The 20,837-nt window shown below is 40.4% G+C and overlaps 1 protein-coding gene across 2 annotated transcripts in view; it reads right to left on the bottom strand.

The window, feature by feature from the left end:
- The window catches only part of ARPP21 (cAMP regulated phosphoprotein 21), a 102,936-nt gene that overhangs the window by 16,739 nt on the left and 65,360 nt on the right, over positions 1-20,837 (bottom strand). The gene's annotated exons all lie outside the window — the stretch shown is intronic.

Genomic DNA, 20,837 nt, shown 5'->3' with positions numbered 1-20,837 from the left:
ATCAGACAAGCAAAAGCGTTGGATGCAGACTTGCACATCAAAAACCATAGGATTGGTCCTGATCCCCTTATCTCCCCTCCAGGTATCTGCAACTGCGCAACTGTAAATGATGGAAAATTTCCTTTCATTAGCAAAAACATGAAGCATAGCACAAATTTAAATGTAGGAAAGTCTGCTGAGTATTTGTGCTTTGTCTGCTGTGAGTCTCTCCAGGGTGATGTCTGCTCTCAGAAATCACTGGGGCAGAGCTGCCACGGAGCGTTTGCTGCCACACGGCACACTTTTAATAGTTTGCAACCCCAGCAAAGCTGTGTTTACAATCTTCATGACCAAAGGTATTTGCAAAGTCTGAACTTGTGAGCAATGCTAGGTAAGCATTCAGAGCTATGGAAAATGCACAATAAAGACCATAAACATATGGCGTCTTCAACTCAGCACAAATACTGAAGATCAGCCTGGATGTGTGGTCAAGGTAGATTTGAGAGGCAGCAGCAGAACTTTTTCCGTGCATATATCATAACTATTGATAGCTTTTTGCTTGCCTGGGACATACTACACCCTGAGTGCATTAATTCTCCTTTCTGCATATTAGTTTTCTCATCTGTAAAATAAGGTTTTGAGGGGTGACTTCTTCCTGAGACATTTTGAAATCCAGCAGTACTGAGAAGTGCTATATACTCAGTTGATACAGGCAATGGAAAATCAACAGATCTCCAATATAATATAGAATATGAAGAGACCTTTGAGTGCTGAATTTGCTAAGAGTTACATACAGAGCTTTGCAAAATTTTCAGTTCAATGAAGAACTCTACTTTGATCCAAAAGAGATGATGGGTTGTTTTTTTTTCAGTAGAGCCGAATTCCCAGAGCCCAAAGTCTGCCGACACTGGCAGGAAGGTGAGGAAAAGGGCACTTTAGAGTCAAGTTGCCAAAGCACAACTCTTAACCACAGGTCTCTATAATCAGAGATTTGCCAGCAAATCAATACAAATGGACATTTTGAAATTAACCTGGAAGGGTTTGCAAAGGCTTTGCATTGCTTGCTACAAGGCAATTGCCAGCTCCCCATGCTCAGCTGAGGTGGGAGAGATGTCTTCTGTGGGACTAACAGGTTTGTTGGTGTTTTTTCACAGAAACACGAGTATCCTCCATCACTAGATCCTCTGATCCTCTGAAATGATCTATGCATGTGGGCAGGGGTATATACACATTCCTATACATGCAATCACTGAACTTAATGCAGCACCATCATCCAAGTTGGCCTTAGGCTAAAATACTTGTTTCTGGTTTACGTGGTCTGGATGGGGTAACTGATTTCATATACTACTTCTGGGGTTGCTCAAAGTCAAATCACAAAGCAGCTGCCAGAAATGCCTCTCCATGTAAAATTTACAACATGCATTTCTGAAGTGGTAGCTGATGTGCCTAGCCAATCTGCTGAAACTGTCTGAGTAGCTAAAATTTTTGAAAAGATAAAATCACAGGACCTGCAAACACATCTGCAAGATGTTCTTTAGCAACTATTCCTCATTCCAAGTGCAAACCTTGAGAATAAACACCAAGTTCTGTAACTGAAAAAGGACAAACGTAAGTCATACCTTTAGATGACTACTCATAACAAGGAACTCAATCTACACCTATAAATTTTCTTTACAGTAGAGACATTGTTCAATTTTAAACAATTAGCAGAACTTCTTCAAACTAAAAAAACAGATGAATACAATCTTCACATTTTAGCAAATATATCTACTGCAAATAATTTTCTAATTATAAAAACTGACTACTTTATAGACCTTGTTCTCATACTCTGGAATGAGCTATTGCATCAATTAAAAGAAAAGCACTTTTTTTCCCATCATAGGAGAAGCCATGGCAAATTGGTTCATAAATATTCACTGGTATTTTAGGCATGGCCATAAAAAGGAGACATTTTACTGGCTGTCTTGGAAACAGCGCGTTTCATGTCAGAGCATCCCAGAGAAAGGAGAGCTGAGGAGAGGCATGTGTTGCAAGGAGCTTCTAAGTAACAGCAAGGTCCTGAAGAGTCCACAGGTCACACTCCTGAACAGATCTACCGCTGTGGCAGGAAAATCAAAACGTGAAGGATGAGTTTCTGTCTGTCTAGAGCTTAGAGTGATGTTACCAGGAACCTGCCTGGTGGGGCGGCGGGGCTGGCGGATGGCAGCAGTCCCACCCAACGCACCTGGGAGAGGGAGAGAGAAGGCAGACGGTGTGATGACAGTCAGCCTTTGCCCAGGAGAGTGGGTCTGGCTGCTAAGACACAACTTTCCCTCCCCCTAGTCCATGCCTGAGCAAGGGCACCACAGCACTGCTCTGACAGTCCTCATGCCCCTCATGCTCCTGGCTGTTTTCTATGATTCAGGGGAAGGACTCCCAGATGAAGGAATTAATTATGCCTTAGGCACAATTAACTCCTTGTGACTTCCCCATTATGCTATCCTTCAGGTCTCAGGTAGAAAGGCTTGTCTGCAACTGCTTTCCAGATTTGAGAAGGTTTTTTTTTTTAATTTTAAATCCACACAATTGATTACTTTGGTGGATATTCAGCACAGATAGCAAATAAACTCTACGAGGCAGGGAGGCTCCTGCATGCCCCCGCTGTCCTAGTCACTGCAGAAACTCCACAGCCCTGGATGGCTGTGTAGCTGCTCTTCCTGCTACACAGCAGAGCAGCAGAGAAAATAAGCTATAAAACAAAGGTACCTCAGCTGCATGAACTGCTTAAAAGAACGGAAATTAACAAATTGAAAACAAACTGCAAGTGTTCTTAGAGCTAATTAATAATAAAAAATAATAATTACTACTATAAAACACATCCCGTAAAAGTGCTGTCCTCTTTACAGACCAAGGCAAAGTTTCCATTAAAAAAAAAAAAAAACGTAAAAAATCAGGGCTGTTCAAATTCCTTTGATTAAAATAAGTTATGATGCATTAGAATTTACACAAAAAGAAGTCCAGAATAGCATAAAGACTACAAAGCATGAAGATAACATATTGTTCTGGCAAGTGATAAAACTGTTCATGGTGACAGCAGTGATTTATTGAAGCAATTCAAATACACTTTGAAAGTATATTAGCTTCGCCTCTGCCCACAAAGGGCGCGTTTTAGCAGGGCAGGCCACGCCGGTGATAAATTACATACCAGCCAGATGTGAAGGCAATCGGCCACATCAGATGCCCGAAGGCCCTGAATTACCGTGATAACGTGGTTTTCATGATAATACCTCACATGCAACGGCACCTGAGCACCTAGAGAAACACATCAAAGCTGTGTTTTCGTTGGCTTTTTGGAAGATAACATTATGATGGTGAGAATTCCCACCTAAAGTTGACAGACAAAGCCTTTACAAATTGGCTCTGGAACAAAATTTGGCACAGAAGGTCACAGTTTAGATGCTACCTTCCAGGTGGAACCTAGAAAATAACTGCCTCTTGCTTCCAAGGCTGTAGGCACTGAAGCCAGAGGCTGCAAACCTACAGGCTGTAAACCTACCGTAGACCTTGCCTGCACCGGCCTGCTGCACAGCTTCCACAGAACTGACGAAGTGACCCAAGTGCTGCCACTGTTTAGCTGTGCTCATATCCAGAATGGGATGGAGACTTGGCCATATGGCGGTCACCATGGCCACACTAACACCTGCATCATGACTTCTGTGAAGGAAGCAAGTTACTGGGCATGCTTGTTCACTGGTCACACCAGTTCAAACCAGCAGTATGTGTCAGGCTCTCCCCATGGCTCAGAGTAGCACTGGAAAAGGAGCACAGAAATAGCACGATACCAAAGTCTTCTCCCACAGCAAGGTTTTACTACTGTAAAAACACTGAAAAAATGTTTTATTTTAGGACACTTTGAGGTAAATTCGACTCTCTGATGTACTAGCATAGATCAAGATCGACTTCACAGTCAACCTGGATTTCAGAGGGTGTCCTTTGAAGAGAATGTGTCCCTGAACAGTGCCATGGAGAGCCACGCAGCAGGCTCTTCTCCTCGTATTACCAGGGAAAGTTTAACCAATTGTATCTGCCTCCAATTATTACGGTCCTCCCATTTTGACATACTAGAAAGCACTTATTTGTGTCTTTACAGCTCCTAAATAAAGAGCAACTAGAGACATTAACGACTTGGTCAAAGCAATTACATCTTGCTGTGGATCAAAGGAAGTTTATCAGCAATTATACTCTAATTGGCTCATATCCAAAAGATAACGCACATTTAACAAAGAGTTTGTTTCTGGCGGGTATTTTTAACTTCTACTTAACCCAAAACACTCCCTTAGGAAGTGATAATGAATATCTATTTCTATGATATCCGCTAGCGTATCACCTGCGGACCTCAGACATATTGCATCCTTACAGAATGAGTTCATGTAACTTTTTAGAGGAAGTTGGTAGTTTCTGGAGTTTATGCCAGTAAATGCCCGAGAGAATCGTGTTTCTGTACTTAGTCTCCATGTGAAAAATGCCCCAGTGACACTGTAACTGAAATGGTATAAAACACTTATATACAGATTGATACTTTAAAAGTAAGCTAGCTAAACAGTTTCCCTACGGATGGAGAAGATGCAAAAGTGGCAAAACTTAGTGTTTCCTAATTTCCCTAAAGTATACAGGAAAGAAGAGCTTGGCGCCTTTTTGAACTTGCCCCTTTATCCATTTTTGTTAACTTCTAATCTACTGATTAGAAGAAAGAACGTTTTTTCCTTGAATTGATATTCTGGGTAGTACAGATATTACACATGTACAGTGCAGGCTTCCATTTATTTACAGCTCTGCAGCACCATTCTTCTTTAGAAACATTTGCAGGAATTGAATTGATTGTACGTTAAGTGTTATTCTTAATAGCTTTTTCATTGCTAGCTAATGGAAATATGGATTCAACATTATTTTAAGCTCAATGTAGTGTAAAAGAATTCCTTTAGTACACTGTAATTATGGTGTGTTTTTTTTTTTTTTTTTACAGCACTTAATAGAAGTACAAGGCAGAAATAGATTTCTTTAAGCAAGGGAGCATTTTTGTTTCCTCAGTAACAACTCGAATATCAAAGCTGTAACAAGGAAGACACTCCTCCCCTTTCTTTTTCTTGTCTATGCCCTTCAGATTTACATTCGCCACTTAAATAAAGGAATGTGCTTGCAGCATCCCTCAAATTCTACCTTACCAAAAGACCAGAAATATTCTGCTAAACTTTATCCCTGAGCAGGGGAGAGATTCTCCCCTGCCTGCTGCAAATCGGCCACATCCCCTGACTTGATTTCAATAAGAGAAGAAATAAAATTACCCTTCCCTGCCTCATCACCGGCCCTCCCAAAGCGATGAACTAACCCTCACAGCATTCCAGTAATCAGGGAGTAAAGGTGACCAGAAAACGCTTATATCTATTCCTCTCACACTCTCTAACCCAGAAAACATTCGCTTTATCCCCTGTTCCCTGGAAAATTTCACTCTTAAAACAGGTTCAAAATCTCCTTCGAAGGAGATTTCTAAGGTGAAAATTTCTTTCCTTCTCCTTCGAAGGAGATTTCTCCAAACACCCATTTCTATGTTGCAGTCTCTGAAACGTCTTTTGGGACATTTTCCCTTGAAGGCTAAATTGTCTGCGTGGGTGCAAATGTTACTTTGTCTGAAGAGCCCAATTTACTGGAAAACTATTGCTCCATCTCCTCTGACAGCTTCCCAGGTTCTCCGCGCTGCACAGCCCGTCTGGCCACAGCAGCCAGCCTAGCAGTTGTAGTTCATTTTTCTTCCAAAGGGAAAACAAGGACAGTCTCCTGGGCCTCCGAGATCTCATTACAGAACAAAACCCAGCATCTTGCAACACAGTGAGTGTGACGGACTTACGATTTCATGACTCTCTTTGCAAGAAAAAGACTAAACAGAGAGCACCATCGAAAAGAAAGGAGAGAAGGAGATCTCTGCTATTGCCGTCTCCTCCATGCTATTTCCCTTTCACGATTTTCCCCATACTGCTCAGAAATTTGCTGAGGCACATAGTCCCCCCAACCCCACTTTCTTTTGACCAGGTGTTCAATAATACCTAGCCATGGCTCTACTCAAGGGCTCTAGCAACTATGACAACACAATCAACAAGTTAACACAAAAACTGGAAATGCTCCATGTATGTCAGGTTCCTCAGGTCTCCGAGGAAAATAGTAGCAGGATTCCCAGGTCTAAGACAGCGGTTCTGGAAAGTTGCCATAAAAGGTAAATACTGTATACAAGGTGAGAGTATTTTACCACCTGCTTTTACAGCCTAGTAACTGTAAAGTGTCTTTTTGTAGTGTTGTCCTTCGAATGAAAGGAAAATTCCCCCCCATATTACACTCAATTTTTCAGTTTCTGTTATGTCAACATAACAATCTTTTGTAACAAGAAGAAAAAAGCTTCTTCATCTTCTTGGGATCAATATTATTGCTCAAGCAAGAACACGTGCAATCATGTATTGCCAAAATACAAATACAATTCTAACTCAGTAGATAATAATCTGCTTTTCAGACTAAAGGCTGAAGTGGCCAGGATGGAAAACCTACATACCCCTTTAGTCATGTAGTACAGTTCTCTCCCAAGCCCTGCACACAAATAGGAAATCTGATGGTGCAAGATGGTCCGTGCAGATGCACAAGTCTCAAATGTTAGCTCACACCAGCAGAAAGTTAAGATCTGAAGTAAAGAGAAGTCCCAAGCCCCCCCCGAGCACCTTTCATGCCAGCCCCGGTCTTCCACAGTGTGATCACAGCAGTTTCACTACTGAAGGATGCTCCAGAAGGGAGCTGGAGTTATTCCTAAAGCTAGGGGTGCATGAACTGTAAGAAAAGGCTTGAGAAATAAATCTGGAGCAAACCACACATAGGCATCTGTACAGAGACAAGCAGGCCCCTGAAATGAAAGTCAAGCACTGAAAACTGTGAGAAATTTGTAATTGCTTGGCTACAGCTGCATTGACTTAAGAGGTCACGTTTCCAGCTCTTTAAAATGGGAACACAGGTCAATGCACTTATGCCCATATGGCCTCAGAGAGCACTGTGGTGGCACAGTTAAATATTCAGAAACCAGGAAAAGGCATTGCAAAAGTAGACCCTACAACCTTAATTCCAGGGATTTAGGCATATATGAGACGTGGTATTTAATTACATAATAATCATAAATATTGCAACAGAATTTGTCCTATAAATTGCTAAAGTGCACCCCGGCAAAATTCCTAATCTTCATACTTCCTATGTTGCGAACCACAGAAGGACTTCAAAATGGTTTTGAGTATGATGGCTTACAAAGACTTCACGTCAGCCCTTACATAGGTTTAGACGTTCAAGCACACGGATGAATCGGTATACATTGCCAGCAATTTTCTCCAGATGGATTCTTCGTGAGCTGTGGGAAAAATCCCATGAGAAGTACGCTGAGTAGGCAAAATGAATTTCAAAAGATCAAGCCTTGATGAAATCCGCATCTGCGTTTTCTGGGATACCTCAAAAGTACAGTTGTCAAATGTTAACGTCCTGCCCTGGGGAGAGATGGTGATTGAAGCCACAAGTTTTCTTTCCTTGTTTAATCATATGAGGAAGAACATACCTGTCTACGCACATTCTCCTCATACTCAAGAGTCCCACGTGTGGGGCTTTTGTTAATCGTATAGATGATGTTCATCTTTGGAAAGAAATGGGTTGACACAAAGCATACGGAAAAATAAATGGGCAAAAAAGCTCCACACAAACTTATCTGGTCTTGGGGCCATCTCAAAGCACGGGTATTGAAGATGTTAAGAAATAACTGCTGGTCAATTGGAATCAGAATAGAATCCACTGTCCCTGAGGAAGCAGTAGTGCTCAGTTCTGCTCAGACTTTTGCCTCAGATATGGAAAAAATAATCCTTGTAACAGGAAAGCATTTTGAACACATAAGCAAGTCCTACTGAGCAAGATGGGGCTCACAGCCCTGAAGTGATTACCTGAACAAGTATGCACATCAGTGGCCCACAGCTACACTGCAGGGGAAAAAAGGACAGGTCAAAGGAGACAGCTGGTTTTCACATGAAAGCTGCCCAATTAGGGGAACTATTTCAATAAGCCTTGCCTATTTCACCTTTCCTTCTATCATACATTGACTGCTGTTAACCTCACAAAATTGTTTCCAAGAAAAAAAAATAAATCTTAAGTATTTTTTAAACAAGATTGAGCTGCTAGTACTATGAAGTTCCCAACATTCATGCAACAAAGGGCAGCTCTTGGGGCCAACACAATTCTTCCCAAGGACACCAGCGGCCCACAGGCTGTGTTTCTTGTATGATAGATACAGAAAGCTGTAGAAAATGCAGGTGTTTAGAGGAACAAGGTTTTAAAAAGGACAGATTTATTATCTTCTTCTTAGTTCTGTCCTTTTTTAGACACTAGAAAGCAACAGAAAATGGCTGGATAGCCACTTTCTGAGCAAAGGTGGAAATTCAGCTGATACACTGAATCCTGAAAGAGAGCTTTTTAGTACCTTCACTGTGCAGCAACACTACGGGAGTTTCTTAAGCAACCCATAGGCATTTTTTGAAAATGAATTCAAAATTATCCCTAGTTTCAAAACCATTGGTAAGACATGACACATGACCTTGATCTAAGGAACTGAACAATTTGGAACATTATGGTTTTTACTCGTTTACAGCACAATCCAACTATGAAATTATACACAGGACCCCACCTAACTGTTGGACTTCTGTGTTAAGAACAAGCTAGTTCTTAAGATTTTTGAAGAGAAGTCAACTCTTGTAAATTAAGCATGTGGTTTTCTGAGGGATGATTCCTGTAATGGACACCCAAACATTTCCCTCTTTTCCACATCCAGGAAGCCCTGCCCTTCCTTGCAAATATCCTTCTCTAACCAGTAAGCTACATGGACCTTGCACTAAACAATGGATCGCTGGGAGCCCTTTGACTTCCAGGTATTAAAAAATAAATCTCATACCCAAATTGCTGAACAAGAAGTGAAATGAGATATTCTTGAATCTACTAAAGCAGAGTCTGAAATCAACCACCTGCACAGCAGACCTACCGACATCCACCCCTGTTCCATCGCCAGCGTAGTGCGCACGGTGAATTCATACCTCTCACTATGACAGGTCTGTCACCAACACAGTACATACAAAAATCAAGCTAGATCACATTTCTGATGATTAAAACTTACTGAGATTTTCAAATTAGTACAATATGTTATAAAAAATGGGTTATCACTTGTTTCACCTCCAGATTAAACATCTCCAGACCCAAAGAGTTTGAAAACACTGTTAGCAAGTGCTTCTGTAAAATGGCTATTCAACACAAGTTTCTGACATTCACTTTTTTGCTTAGTGAGCTCATCATGATTAGAGCTATTACATTAACTATCGATGTACTTGTACACCATAACATAAAGAAAAGAAGATGAGAGAAAACGTGTGAGATCTCTTAAGGGGGTATCACAGAAAGGTTTTGGTTTACCAGCCCATTTTTGTGCCATCTTTCTTCTTGACCCACCTCAGCTGCCACCTTGGCATGCAGTAGTCACCACAAGTGTATTAACATTTTAACAAACCTATGAGAAATGAGAAAATCAGGATTTCTTTTCAAAGCCAAAGTTGCAATCACTCAGCGAAGTGCCCTGCTGCGACTGCTTCACAGAAATACAACCACTTTGCTCACTGGAGACTCAGGCTTTTTTCCCCCCTCTCATTTTCCCAGTTTCTACTTGATGGATGTGCTGAGTCTGTTCATTTACAGGAGGAAACTCAGGAAAAGAGTTCTTGCTGATTAATTATGGCCTACTCGGAAACAGCATTTTACTAGTGAACTAGAAACAACTCTCTAAGGCAAATTGTGTTTCCATGTGCCCACACCTATTTCTCCAATAAATCATATCATTCTATATTTACACAATGGGCCATATTATAGCAAAATGAGCTGCCTAATGCATTTCAAGCACCACTGTAAACTCATGTAACATATTTATCAGGACTGAGCAGAACGAGTGGACAGAAATTGAACTAACTGTGCTCCAGGCTTCAATAGGTCAAAAACTGATTTGTTTGAGGACTAAAAAGACTCCAGTCCAACGCCTGCTTCCTAACACTACAAATTGTGTTAGAGAGTTTCTGTCTAGATTTTTGGAGACAGTCACACACTGTTCACCTGACTATAACTCTTAATAAAAAAGAATAGCTCTGCACTTCCACTTTCTTCCTTACAATGTAACAAGTAAATACATCAAAGAGGGGAAAAAAAAGTACAAGCTACACTTCCTTTTATTAACTTCTGTCAAATTGAAGCATACCATGTCAACTTTTGTAGCCATTTGGTTAGTCTCAAATTGTTGTATAAGAAATGAGGAGTGTGTGCACAACTGCACATTACATTTATTTTTTACATTTTATAAAACTAAGAAATCTCAGTTTAGTTTGTAAACACTCCATAACTCACTATCGACACATGGACAAAATGGATCAAAGCAGATTAGTCTTTATCACTGTGAAGTTTCCACCATGGAAGTACAAATACAGTTTATACACTGCAGAAATAGGGTATCTCCCTGAAATTAGTGGGACCGGCGTGCAGACTCAACAGGACTTTGGACAATGCCCAACAAACAACTATTCCTATCTATGTTTCCTAGCAACAAGTTTCTTGCTCCTTACATTGCAAGGTTGTATTTCTGGGGGCAGAGATGAGTGATCCAAAGAAAAGCGGGATAATATTTGTATTATTTTACTTAGGAATGTTTTTTTCCTTAACACGACCCTGACATAACAAACTCATGGCTTTCCATTTTCATGGAGCTGGCCAACAGCTTGAATGGCTCCTGCCTATTGCTCCAGTCGGCCAGCATGTTGAGGCATGGTTCTAGGCTAGAACACCATCTGTTTTTCCCCCCACATCTTTCGCCTCTTCTTATCAAAGTATGCTGCAAACTGCTCCATGATATGAACTGATGACCCATATCATACATGCTTCATTGATCCTTTCACTGACCAGCTTCCATCGAGTTGGCTGAAAAGCCCCAAGATGAAGTGAGGTTGCCAACGCTGCTTTGGGATCTGCAAGGCACACATGGGAGCGGTAAGGAACAGCAGTGTGGCACTAAGGGAAAGGGGAGCCCTGGAGCCGCATGGGCAGGAGACAAAGACTCAAGGTAAAGCAGCTCTGACTTGTATCTTTAGTCTACTCAGCAGCTCATCATAACGGAGCAGAAACTTTATGCGATGCCGCTGAAAATTTTGTGGAAGGCAGCACTGATGATGTGGTGTCTAGAATGAAGAGTAGGAAATTATTCAAAAGGCTTTAAGATGCCCATGCACCTTGGACATCACCTTCTCCCTCCATAAAACAAGTCCTGTCATCAAAGGCACTATATAAGTTACAGTTCAGAGAGTGTTTGCCTGTGCCAGCACTGCAATACAAATATATAGTTCATAATTTGGTGATAGCTTGTGTATAAAAGGTGCTTTGTAAAACCAGGTTCCACTCTTTTATACACAAATCACAGGCAAATTCTTAATCCTCTTGAACAAAGAACATCAGGAAACCTAATTCAGATTTCTAATTCCTGCATTACATGATAATTCTATTTCACCAAATTACTTTTGCCTTGCTATGTAGCTGCGTTTATCATTATTTATTTCCCAGCTCAAGGTTAAGTGAAGGAACAGCCTCACTGAGATCCTGTTTAAGCCTTTATTTTTCACAATGTGCTACAAAAGATTAATTGCTTTCTATTTCGCCAACAGAGACAGAATTAAAATTGCCATTTGATACAAACTATTAACGCAGCAATCGTTTTGAAGTAGCACATTGCTTCCTATAATTTGATACATTTCCCCTCTTTTGCTTATTCTATACAGTGGTATGTGGAAACCTTAAAAATTTAATTTGTGGAGGTTCCTTTGTAAGACCTGTAAAAATCCAGCCTTTCGCACTCCTGCAGACTCAGTACCTGATGAAAGGTAGCTCTCAACAAAGAGCAAACTGGAAATGCAGCATTGTTGAGCAGATGCTACTGAAGACGTTCTATTTTACCAGCATGCTACTTGGAAGCCCTGAGGACAGTGCTGCAGCATGTAATAAATTGTTTTGATAACACAGGCTGACAAAAAGAGCAAGGATACATATATATAGCCTAAATACTTGCTTGCTCACAAATGGCTGGATTTTTTTTCCTGAAGTAATGCCCCAGTTCTTTCAGAAAGAAATGATTCACAACATGCAAAAGACTGCTGCTATCTTACAGGCAAAGTCCACGACTCACTTCTCATGATGGTTGTGAATTTTCAGTGTAGAAGCAAATACAAGGAACACCAAGACTGAAGATGATGAGAAACTGGAACACTTGCAAAACCAGTAATTATTCCAAACAACAGTATTTAGGAAAGCACACTTAGAGATCCTACATCTATGATCACAAAAGCTACTTACTGTTGATTTCGGCACTCAGTGGGAACTTTTAGTGTCCAGAGTTTTACAGGTAATAAATAAATTAACAGCTGCCACAGCAAAAGCTTTTCCTTTCTTCTTCTGATTTATCTAAGCTGTCTAAGGAACTTTTTTAGACATGGACAACAAACTTGAATTGGATGGCCACTACAATGCCTACCTTAATATTAATACTCAAGATCTATGCTGGGTCCCAAGACTTAAAAAGAAGATCTCCTCACATTTCTATAAATGGTTCTTAGCACAGAGGGCTCTCAAGGCTAGCTGTAGCTCCTTGGTATGACTATGGTACAAAAATCATTATTGCACAGATTGGCCTCTTTTCCTTGCTCTTAAGCGCTCCTATGATGATAGTCAAAAGACTGTGTTTGTCACCAAGACATAAGGATCCCGGGAACTGCATTGAAAATAAAAATTAAATTAAATACAGAAAAATACAGAAAGAAAACACGTGTTAAAGTACTTCTAATCTCATCTCCTTCCAGATAAGCTGGGGTAAAACCTTATCTAACTTCCCATTATTCAGGTATGGCTGGGTTAGGAATTCAAACTTCTAAATAAGGCATTGTGTAAAAAGGAATTTCAGTTCAACATATTGAGTAGTGTGCTTATTTGTCTCTCCATCCTGAAAATAACATTCCTGACGAGGATATAATCATATCTTGCCACCAGCACATAAACAGAAGTAGAAACAGAAGCTCTAAATAGTATTAACCAACCTCTATTTGTCAGTTCTGGAGTGAATTAACGTAAAGTGACTCTCACTTACAGCTAGGTCTTTAGACTGGTAGCAAAGGCCGAGTAAAGAATCACCTCTTTCCCTTCTCAATCTACATCCTATCAGCCATGAAACAACCCTCACCAGAGTCTGCAGCAAGAAAACCAGTGTTTATCCTTATTGTTCATAATGATAAATGCCAGCGATATCTACTGGAAGTAAAACCTCAGCAGGGACTATGTATCACTAGTAATAACAGAATAATCAAGCTGTTGTTAGAACCAGGCACTCAGACAGCAAATTCAATTTTTTTTATTTTCTGTCCAATACCAATGACAGCTACCAGCCATCATGCATTACAATTAGCTCATGCTGCAGGAATGCTATCTGCTCTGGTGCATGATGAGCGAGCTGCAACAGAGAGCAGAACCTGGGGAAGAGGTGAAGAACTACTTGGAGAGGTATCACATATCCTTGCCTGTTGCTAAGGAAACCAGCCCCTTTCTTTGGGAAGGCTCAAGGGCTGCCTCCTTCACATGTCCACACTATCAGCCTTATTTCACTTGCAAACAAACAAAGGAGAAATTAAGACAATTGCTCACTTGCTATAAAAACGCATACATTTATATATATCTAACGGTGAGTCAAAATGAAAATGTCCTTGCAATTATGGAGGGATGCTGTTCTTGTGGACAGTTTAGGCAAACAATAACTGACTGTAACAAAGGCTGAGCGAAATTCAGGTAAGGACACTGGGATCTTTTTCAATATCAGGGCTGGTCAGCAGAACACCACTTCAGTTACTGGGATGTTGTTCTCGAGTTCCTCTACCCTAACAGATGCAGATGCCCTTCTCCATCCCGCTGCATACTTTCATCTGCAGGGAAGTTACAGAAAACTGAGCCCCAAAGCCTATAGACCTACTGTGAGCAGCACACTTGAGGCAGAGCTGGAGACGGCCTCTGCCCCTCCACAGAGGCCTTCTAGCTTTTCTGCCGATGGCGGGGCTCCGCTAGTTCTAGCAATGGCAGGATGGTATCAGAAAAGAAAAAATAAAAAAAAAAAAAGGAAAGATGAAATCTGTCTTTGCTCTCAAGGACTACAATATAAACCTCTCAATTATTCAGTGCTGGAAAATTCCATCGTGAGAAGTGGGAGCACTGTGCATTGATCCAACACAGAATTAGCAACAGAGATGATGTACGACTCTCTTTTGGCAAAGAAAAGACAGAAATACAAAGATTCTTTGTAGACATTGTCGAATACCTTAGAGTGTTCCCTGTATCTTAGCGTGGTCTCTGCAATTTTTACAGAGGCTATTCAGAAGTCCCATCCACTGCACAATGCTGTTAGAAATCTTTCCTCTCTCTGCTTGCTCCTGTACATTAACTGACATGAGTTTAACAGATACTAATTCTCTAAAAAAAATGAATTAAAAATTCTCTATTTTAGTGTGAAACCCTAGGAACAATTTCAGAAATTACTTAGATTTTAATTAGTGCTAGAGAAATTGAACAAAACTTGAGAAGCCTTGAAAGAAAACTCCAAATAAGTGCCTGTCTTAAGACTCTTATGGCTGTTGAGTCTACCGGTGTTCTCTTCCCTCAGTATTTGCTCTCTCTTGGTGTGAATGCTGAATAATTAAACAAGTCACTTGAGCAAGAACAAAGCTTTTTGACAAAAGTGATTTCGCCTTTAATTTTCAGAATCAAGTACGCTGCAGGGAGTGTGATAGTATTAATTCTGCTATTAATCTAAATTACAGATATTCTGTAAAGCTGAATGCTGGTTCAGTACTCGTGCAGCACTGTTGCTTAATGTCAGGAGGACAGCAGGATTCAGTGTTTCTAAGACTAGAAATTTAAAAACTTTTAAGCCCCAGTCCTGGCTCTCCCAGTAAGCTTCTGAAAAGTCTTGAATGCAATATTCAGTCACAGAATCCTCCTCCAGCAGTAGGGGAACGAAATCCAGGATGTAAAACTCTAGGTGGGAAACGGTATCTAATAGGAAACACTGAGGAGCTGGATGTGTCTGGGGGTGAATTTTAATTATACACTGCATATACTTGTGAAATACTGTAAGCAAGACCTTAAACCTGAAAAAAAAAAAAAAAGAACATTAAAAAAACATAATCAGAACTAAACTAGCTTCTTGCTTTATGCCCTTCTTTTTCACATGCACTTAATTCTCCGTTCCTTCACACCTTTAAAGAAAGCATTGTAAGAAAGATGGGGAACATCCCTGAACAGCAGAGATCCTGGGGAGCATTTCGCTTGCATTGCACAAGATGGGCTAAGACCCTCTCCAGCCAAGGCACCTAGGTTTCTCATTCCATATGAATGCCTAAAGTTGGAATCAGACCATCAAATTAAATTAAAAAAAAGACATGGGCTCCTCCTTCTCCATATGTGATTTGGGGTGGGTGGGAGGAGCAGAAGCCTGAGGAGCAGTCTCCCAGATTTGTTACAGGTACTTCCATGGCACAGCCATCAGAAGTGTCTAAGGCAGCTGGCAGGAGGAGCACTTAGCTCTGCCTTACAGATGCTCTTGGTCTGAGATACTCAGTACTGTCAAAATGGAAGTGCTTGCAGTTAAAGCTCTAAGTTTCTGGGCAACTTAAACATAAAATACTTGCACAGAAACTAGTAATATCAGTGTGGCTCACTTCAAGATCTTGAACTTAGTCCTCCTACTGCAACTGCTGCAAACTTCTTCTGGCTCTATTGGTTCATGTAACGCTTTTAAATCTCAAAGCCTTACATCAACATCAATGAACGTAGCACTATGCTTAAGTATCTAATACAGTAGAGCTCTGTCCATCCTGTTCCCATCATGCCCCTGTGAAAAAGAGAGACGCCTGCCCCGCAACACTTTTCAGGAGCAGCAGTATCTGCTGGGGGAAAGAAAAAAAAAAAGTATTAAACACAGATGGACACCTTCAGAACAAATCTGTTTCAGTAGTGCGGTAAGCAATTATTGTAGGAGAAATAGTTTCTTCAGATAATTAGATACTTAAAAATTGAAGTTGTTTATGTTTATGTAAGCACAGAAATTACAGACAGAATTATGCAAACAAATCTATCGTGGACCATGAGCTCCTGTCACATTGCTAATGAAGGTAGAAAGCTGCAATCTTTCTTTATACGGTTCTCTAATGACCATGATAACAAACCAATTTTTTTTTTTTTAGTGCTGTACATTTCCCTTCCCCCATTTTTTTTCCTCTCAATATCAGTTTATAGTGACAAATGCTTTCAGAAGACACGGAGGATGAAAGCGACTTGAAGATAACACTCCTCAATTATGCTGACACCTAAATGATTAAATTAAGCAAAAATGCAGTATTTCATTGTCAATTTGACTCTAATTTCTACCTAAACAAATTCATGGACTCTGTTAAGGTACATTTTGTCTTTGCCTAAAATTTATTTCAGAGATGCATTAAAGAGACAATTACCTCTTTTTCCTTACTGGAAGTTGTAAAGGCTAATCATACAGCACTCCATCAGAAATATTACCTTTCCTTCAAGACAAACATTTGCTCTTTACAGAATATCCATGTATACTTATTAAGAAAGGACTCTACATCCAGGCAGTGTTCAGATGTACACTTTCTTCACATAACGACTTCGTTTTGCCAAAGGTGCTACCGCACACTACTCACTACTCTGCTTTTAGGATAAACCAGAGATTTCACTACGCGATCTGAGGCTTCCTATGCCACCTGGGCACTGAAAGAAGTTATAATGGCAACATTTGCTGCTTCGCAAACGTACGAGAAATCCTAAAATCATTACATTAATTGCAGGAATTAAAGACCATCCAATAATGCCAAATACCATCTTAATTGCACTGGAAATGTTATAGCGCAAACTTTTGACTACAAGATTTTTCAACCAAATACTACAGCTTTAATCTTCTCAAAAGATGATTTTCATTACTGATGCAGAACGCATACCACAGATTTTTACCTTACAACTGTGCAATCAACCAAGCTAACTGCCTTTTAGAACTATGGCCCAAACAAGAATCTAAATATTATTTTACCCACAAAATTTCTGTTGTGCTATGAAATAATCTGGAACACGCGGCAGACATACAACAACGAACTAAAATAGGAAAAAAACCATATAATTTGTTGCAGCTTGTTAATTTGTAAACGACAATAAGAACAGTTGCATATCCCAAAGTAATACTCCTGTACTTATCCAGCTCATGTTTATGAAGCACTTTAAAGATGGAAAATCCTCAAAGTGCATAGCACTTGCTATAATGAAAGCAAATACAGACACAGATATAAAATAACACATTGCTGATTATAAATACATGATAAAATACAAATAATTATGATCTATCATCAATGTATCTCTATTTTCCTATCCAAACACCATAACTAGGATTGAAAGCTTTCAAAACTATCAATATAGAAATAATTACTGAAGAATGAAATACTGATGATGATAGATGTGCAATTTATAGAGTACTGCTAGAAAAGAATACAGCAATAATATTTTTCTTCTGTGTGGTTACAGAAATGGGCATTTCACAGTATCTTAAATATCATTTGTTACAGAATGCAGAAATGAGTAATAGCAATATACTCAAATAGTTTGAAAAATGAGCATATTGGTTTTGAGAACAGCCACCTGAACGTGTCCTAAGAATCCACCTACCACATCCTATGCATGCCACGGTGTGACAGACACCAGCTTGACCTTGTCCCCACCCAGTCAATGGCAACACTTCGAAAAATTTTGCATTGCACAGGACTGGACACAAGAACGAGTCATAATGAAGAGCAACAATGGCATGCATCTGACTGAAATAAAAGTATTTCTGTCTACAGACCACACTACCACACCGCTAGATACCACATTTTGGATTGAACAGAAAGAAATGTAATTCAAATGGCAGAGGTTTTTATAAACTCTTCATGGACAACTGTCTTTGTACCAGGCTTCTGCCAGAAATGAGTCACTTATGTTCTCATACAAGCCAGCACTTAAAGAAAAAAAAAAAAAAAAGGTAAATAAACACACAAAAAAGTTCTCATCTTTCTCTCCAAATGATTTATTGCTGCCAGAGCTCTAATCTAATTTTAGGTAAGCTCATCTCTTTTTTCTGCCCTGGAGCCATTTTAACTTAATATTGCTCTCTTTCCAGAGCCACGAGAGAGCACAGTTTCCCTTAGCCACCACAGATGCTGTACTGACATTTTACTTCAGCTGTTTGCTGTAAAAGTCATCAATATCTCTCCATTCCTGAAGAGACCTTTTCTAAGAAAAATGAAAACAAATTGCTGGCATTAGATCAAACTTTGACCTCTGCAGCCCAAAGTGGGGGGAAAGTAAGATCTGAACTCCTTGCTGCTGCTTTGAAAGTTTTCAAAAGCTCCTCCAAGCAGCCAAACTTTTTTATTTTAATAAAACCTTTCCTGAGTTGCAAGGCTGAGGCTGCCTCTCTGTTCACACTGCCATACGAGCCAGCCGGCAGGTACGGGCAGACAGCCTGGGCTCCCACGGGTCTGCCTGTGCCACAGCCGCCCTCTCTCCAAAGCTGCAGCAAGTGTCATGAGCTCTTGGGGGAAACCATTTCAGAAATTGTCTTCTCATCTGCCTCCTTCCCATCTGTTCCCCCTTTCCATCCTCAAAACTCCTGAATTGCCAGCACTGTTCTCCTTCATGTCTTCATTTTCCTGCCCCTAGTTATTCCCAGCTCCTGCACAACATGCTCACATGCTGATCCAAAGCTCAGTCTGCACAGGAAGGGTCTGAAACACTTGCTTGTTGATTGCTATTTTCCAGCCACGTGCAAGTTTCTAGGAAGGTTTAAAAGCATTTTGGTGGTTTTTATTTTTTAGAACCGGTTTCTGAAGGAAACATGGTGTGATTACTCTGCGGGTTTTCATCAAATAACTGTCAGAGCAACTTCTTGAGCTCATTGTCTAATTTCTATTGCATCTGACATGGAGATGGAAGCTGAAAAGACACAATGTTTCTGAAGTTTCAGAAAAATCTGCAGCTTGAAAGAGGAGAGGTGTGCCCCACTTCACCTGCCCTACCATCAGAAGGCTGCCTTATGAGCTGGCAGTTATTTGTTACGTTTAGGTGCCACCAGCCCATCTGCTGCGGTGTCAAAACAGTCTCCTGCCCTGCGAGCAGCTACTGGGCATCAAGGAGGAGTCAAAAGAGATGAGGATTTTGCAGGTGGGCTGAGGCCACAGGGCACATGAGGACCAAACTGTATGGGTGTGGGGAGGCTAATGGGAAGAAAAGCAGATGCAATGGCACTGGGCACGAAACCACCTGAAATCATCACTGAATCATTTAGGTTTTTCGTGTCTCAGTGCTTACAGTGAACCTCCTGCAATAAATCTGTAGCACAAACACTGTACTTTCCTATACTTTACTTAATCTTTTATTTTAGTACAAATTATGTGTGACATTTTGGAAAGCTAGTTATTTTCCAAATGTCAAGGAATGCAGTAGAACAGAAATTCAAATGATCCTTACACCACTTCCAAGAATGGATCTGTAGGAAACTGCAAGCTGCTCCCTGGCGTGCCTATCACATGCGCGGATGACGGCTATGGGAAAGGATGTATCTGAGCCCAAAAGGATGAACCAGCTTGAGTAATCTGTTCTCAGCCAAGACTCAAGATCTGAGAACAGCTAAATGCTTAAAATCATCACCACAGCAGGGAGCCTAAACTGTAGTCACAATGTTTTCATTTTTAAATAAGAGATAAGAATAATGTTTCCAACTGAGCAGGCAGCTGAAAGAGCGAATTGCAGGAAAAGACTGACATGCTAAAGATTTTACACAAACTCCTTGACTCATGTTTTCCAAACATGTAAGGAAAACGATGCAGTAAACACAGAAACAAAATTAGCATTTGCATCTCTGCATTGTCTCTACTCAAACATAACTCCTGTGCTACAATATATTTTTAAAACTAGGATTTCCTCAAAATCAAATAGCTGGATCTTCTCCAGAACATCACTCAAGTGCTTCAGACCATCTTTTGTGCACTTCATTTACCATAATCTCCACGGTGCTACAGATGTAGCATTAAACTGATAAATATGGTTCTATAACAGCACAGTAGACCCAGATATAGTCATCTAAGTTGATTTGCACTTAGGTTCAAAGATCCACTATATAGAGATAATAAATATGGTACCAGATCGTCAGGCAGGAGAAGTCAGAAGAGACAGACGACCTTTGTGCAGTATCTCACCACTTTCTCACTGAGGAACGTATAAAGTTATGAAAGCAGAGACAGTCGGCCACCACCAACACTGACCAAAACAACAATCATTTTATTAGAATATAGAGCAAACAATTTTTTTTTTTTTAAGAAAGTAATCAATTGCTTAGTTATAGCTGCATTTGATGTGTCTTTGTTCCCCTGAACACCTGAGAGAGTATGAACAAAATTGCCAGCAGTTGCATTACAGAGACAGGTTGACGGGTTACGATGACCCCATAAGTCTTGTTCGCATCTCACATCTGGGCTCTTGACTTGCATCTTAAAAGACTTTTCTATCAATGCCTTTGCAGGGAACCTGCTTTGCCATTCAGAAGGGTTTCTGCCAAATCCAAACAGAAAGATGAATGCTTTGTACAACGTGGCAGGTCTGTAATTGCAAGCGCTACC

This window comes from Tauraco erythrolophus, chromosome 7 (genome assembly GCF_009769465.1).
Source record: "Tauraco erythrolophus isolate bTauEry1 chromosome 7, bTauEry1.pri, whole genome shotgun sequence".
In the NCBI taxonomy this organism is placed as follows: Eukaryota; Metazoa; Chordata; class Aves; order Musophagiformes; family Musophagidae; genus Tauraco; species Tauraco erythrolophus.
The sequence above is the reverse complement of the archived record's forward strand: the minus strand, read 5'-3'. Positions and strand labels throughout refer to the sequence as shown.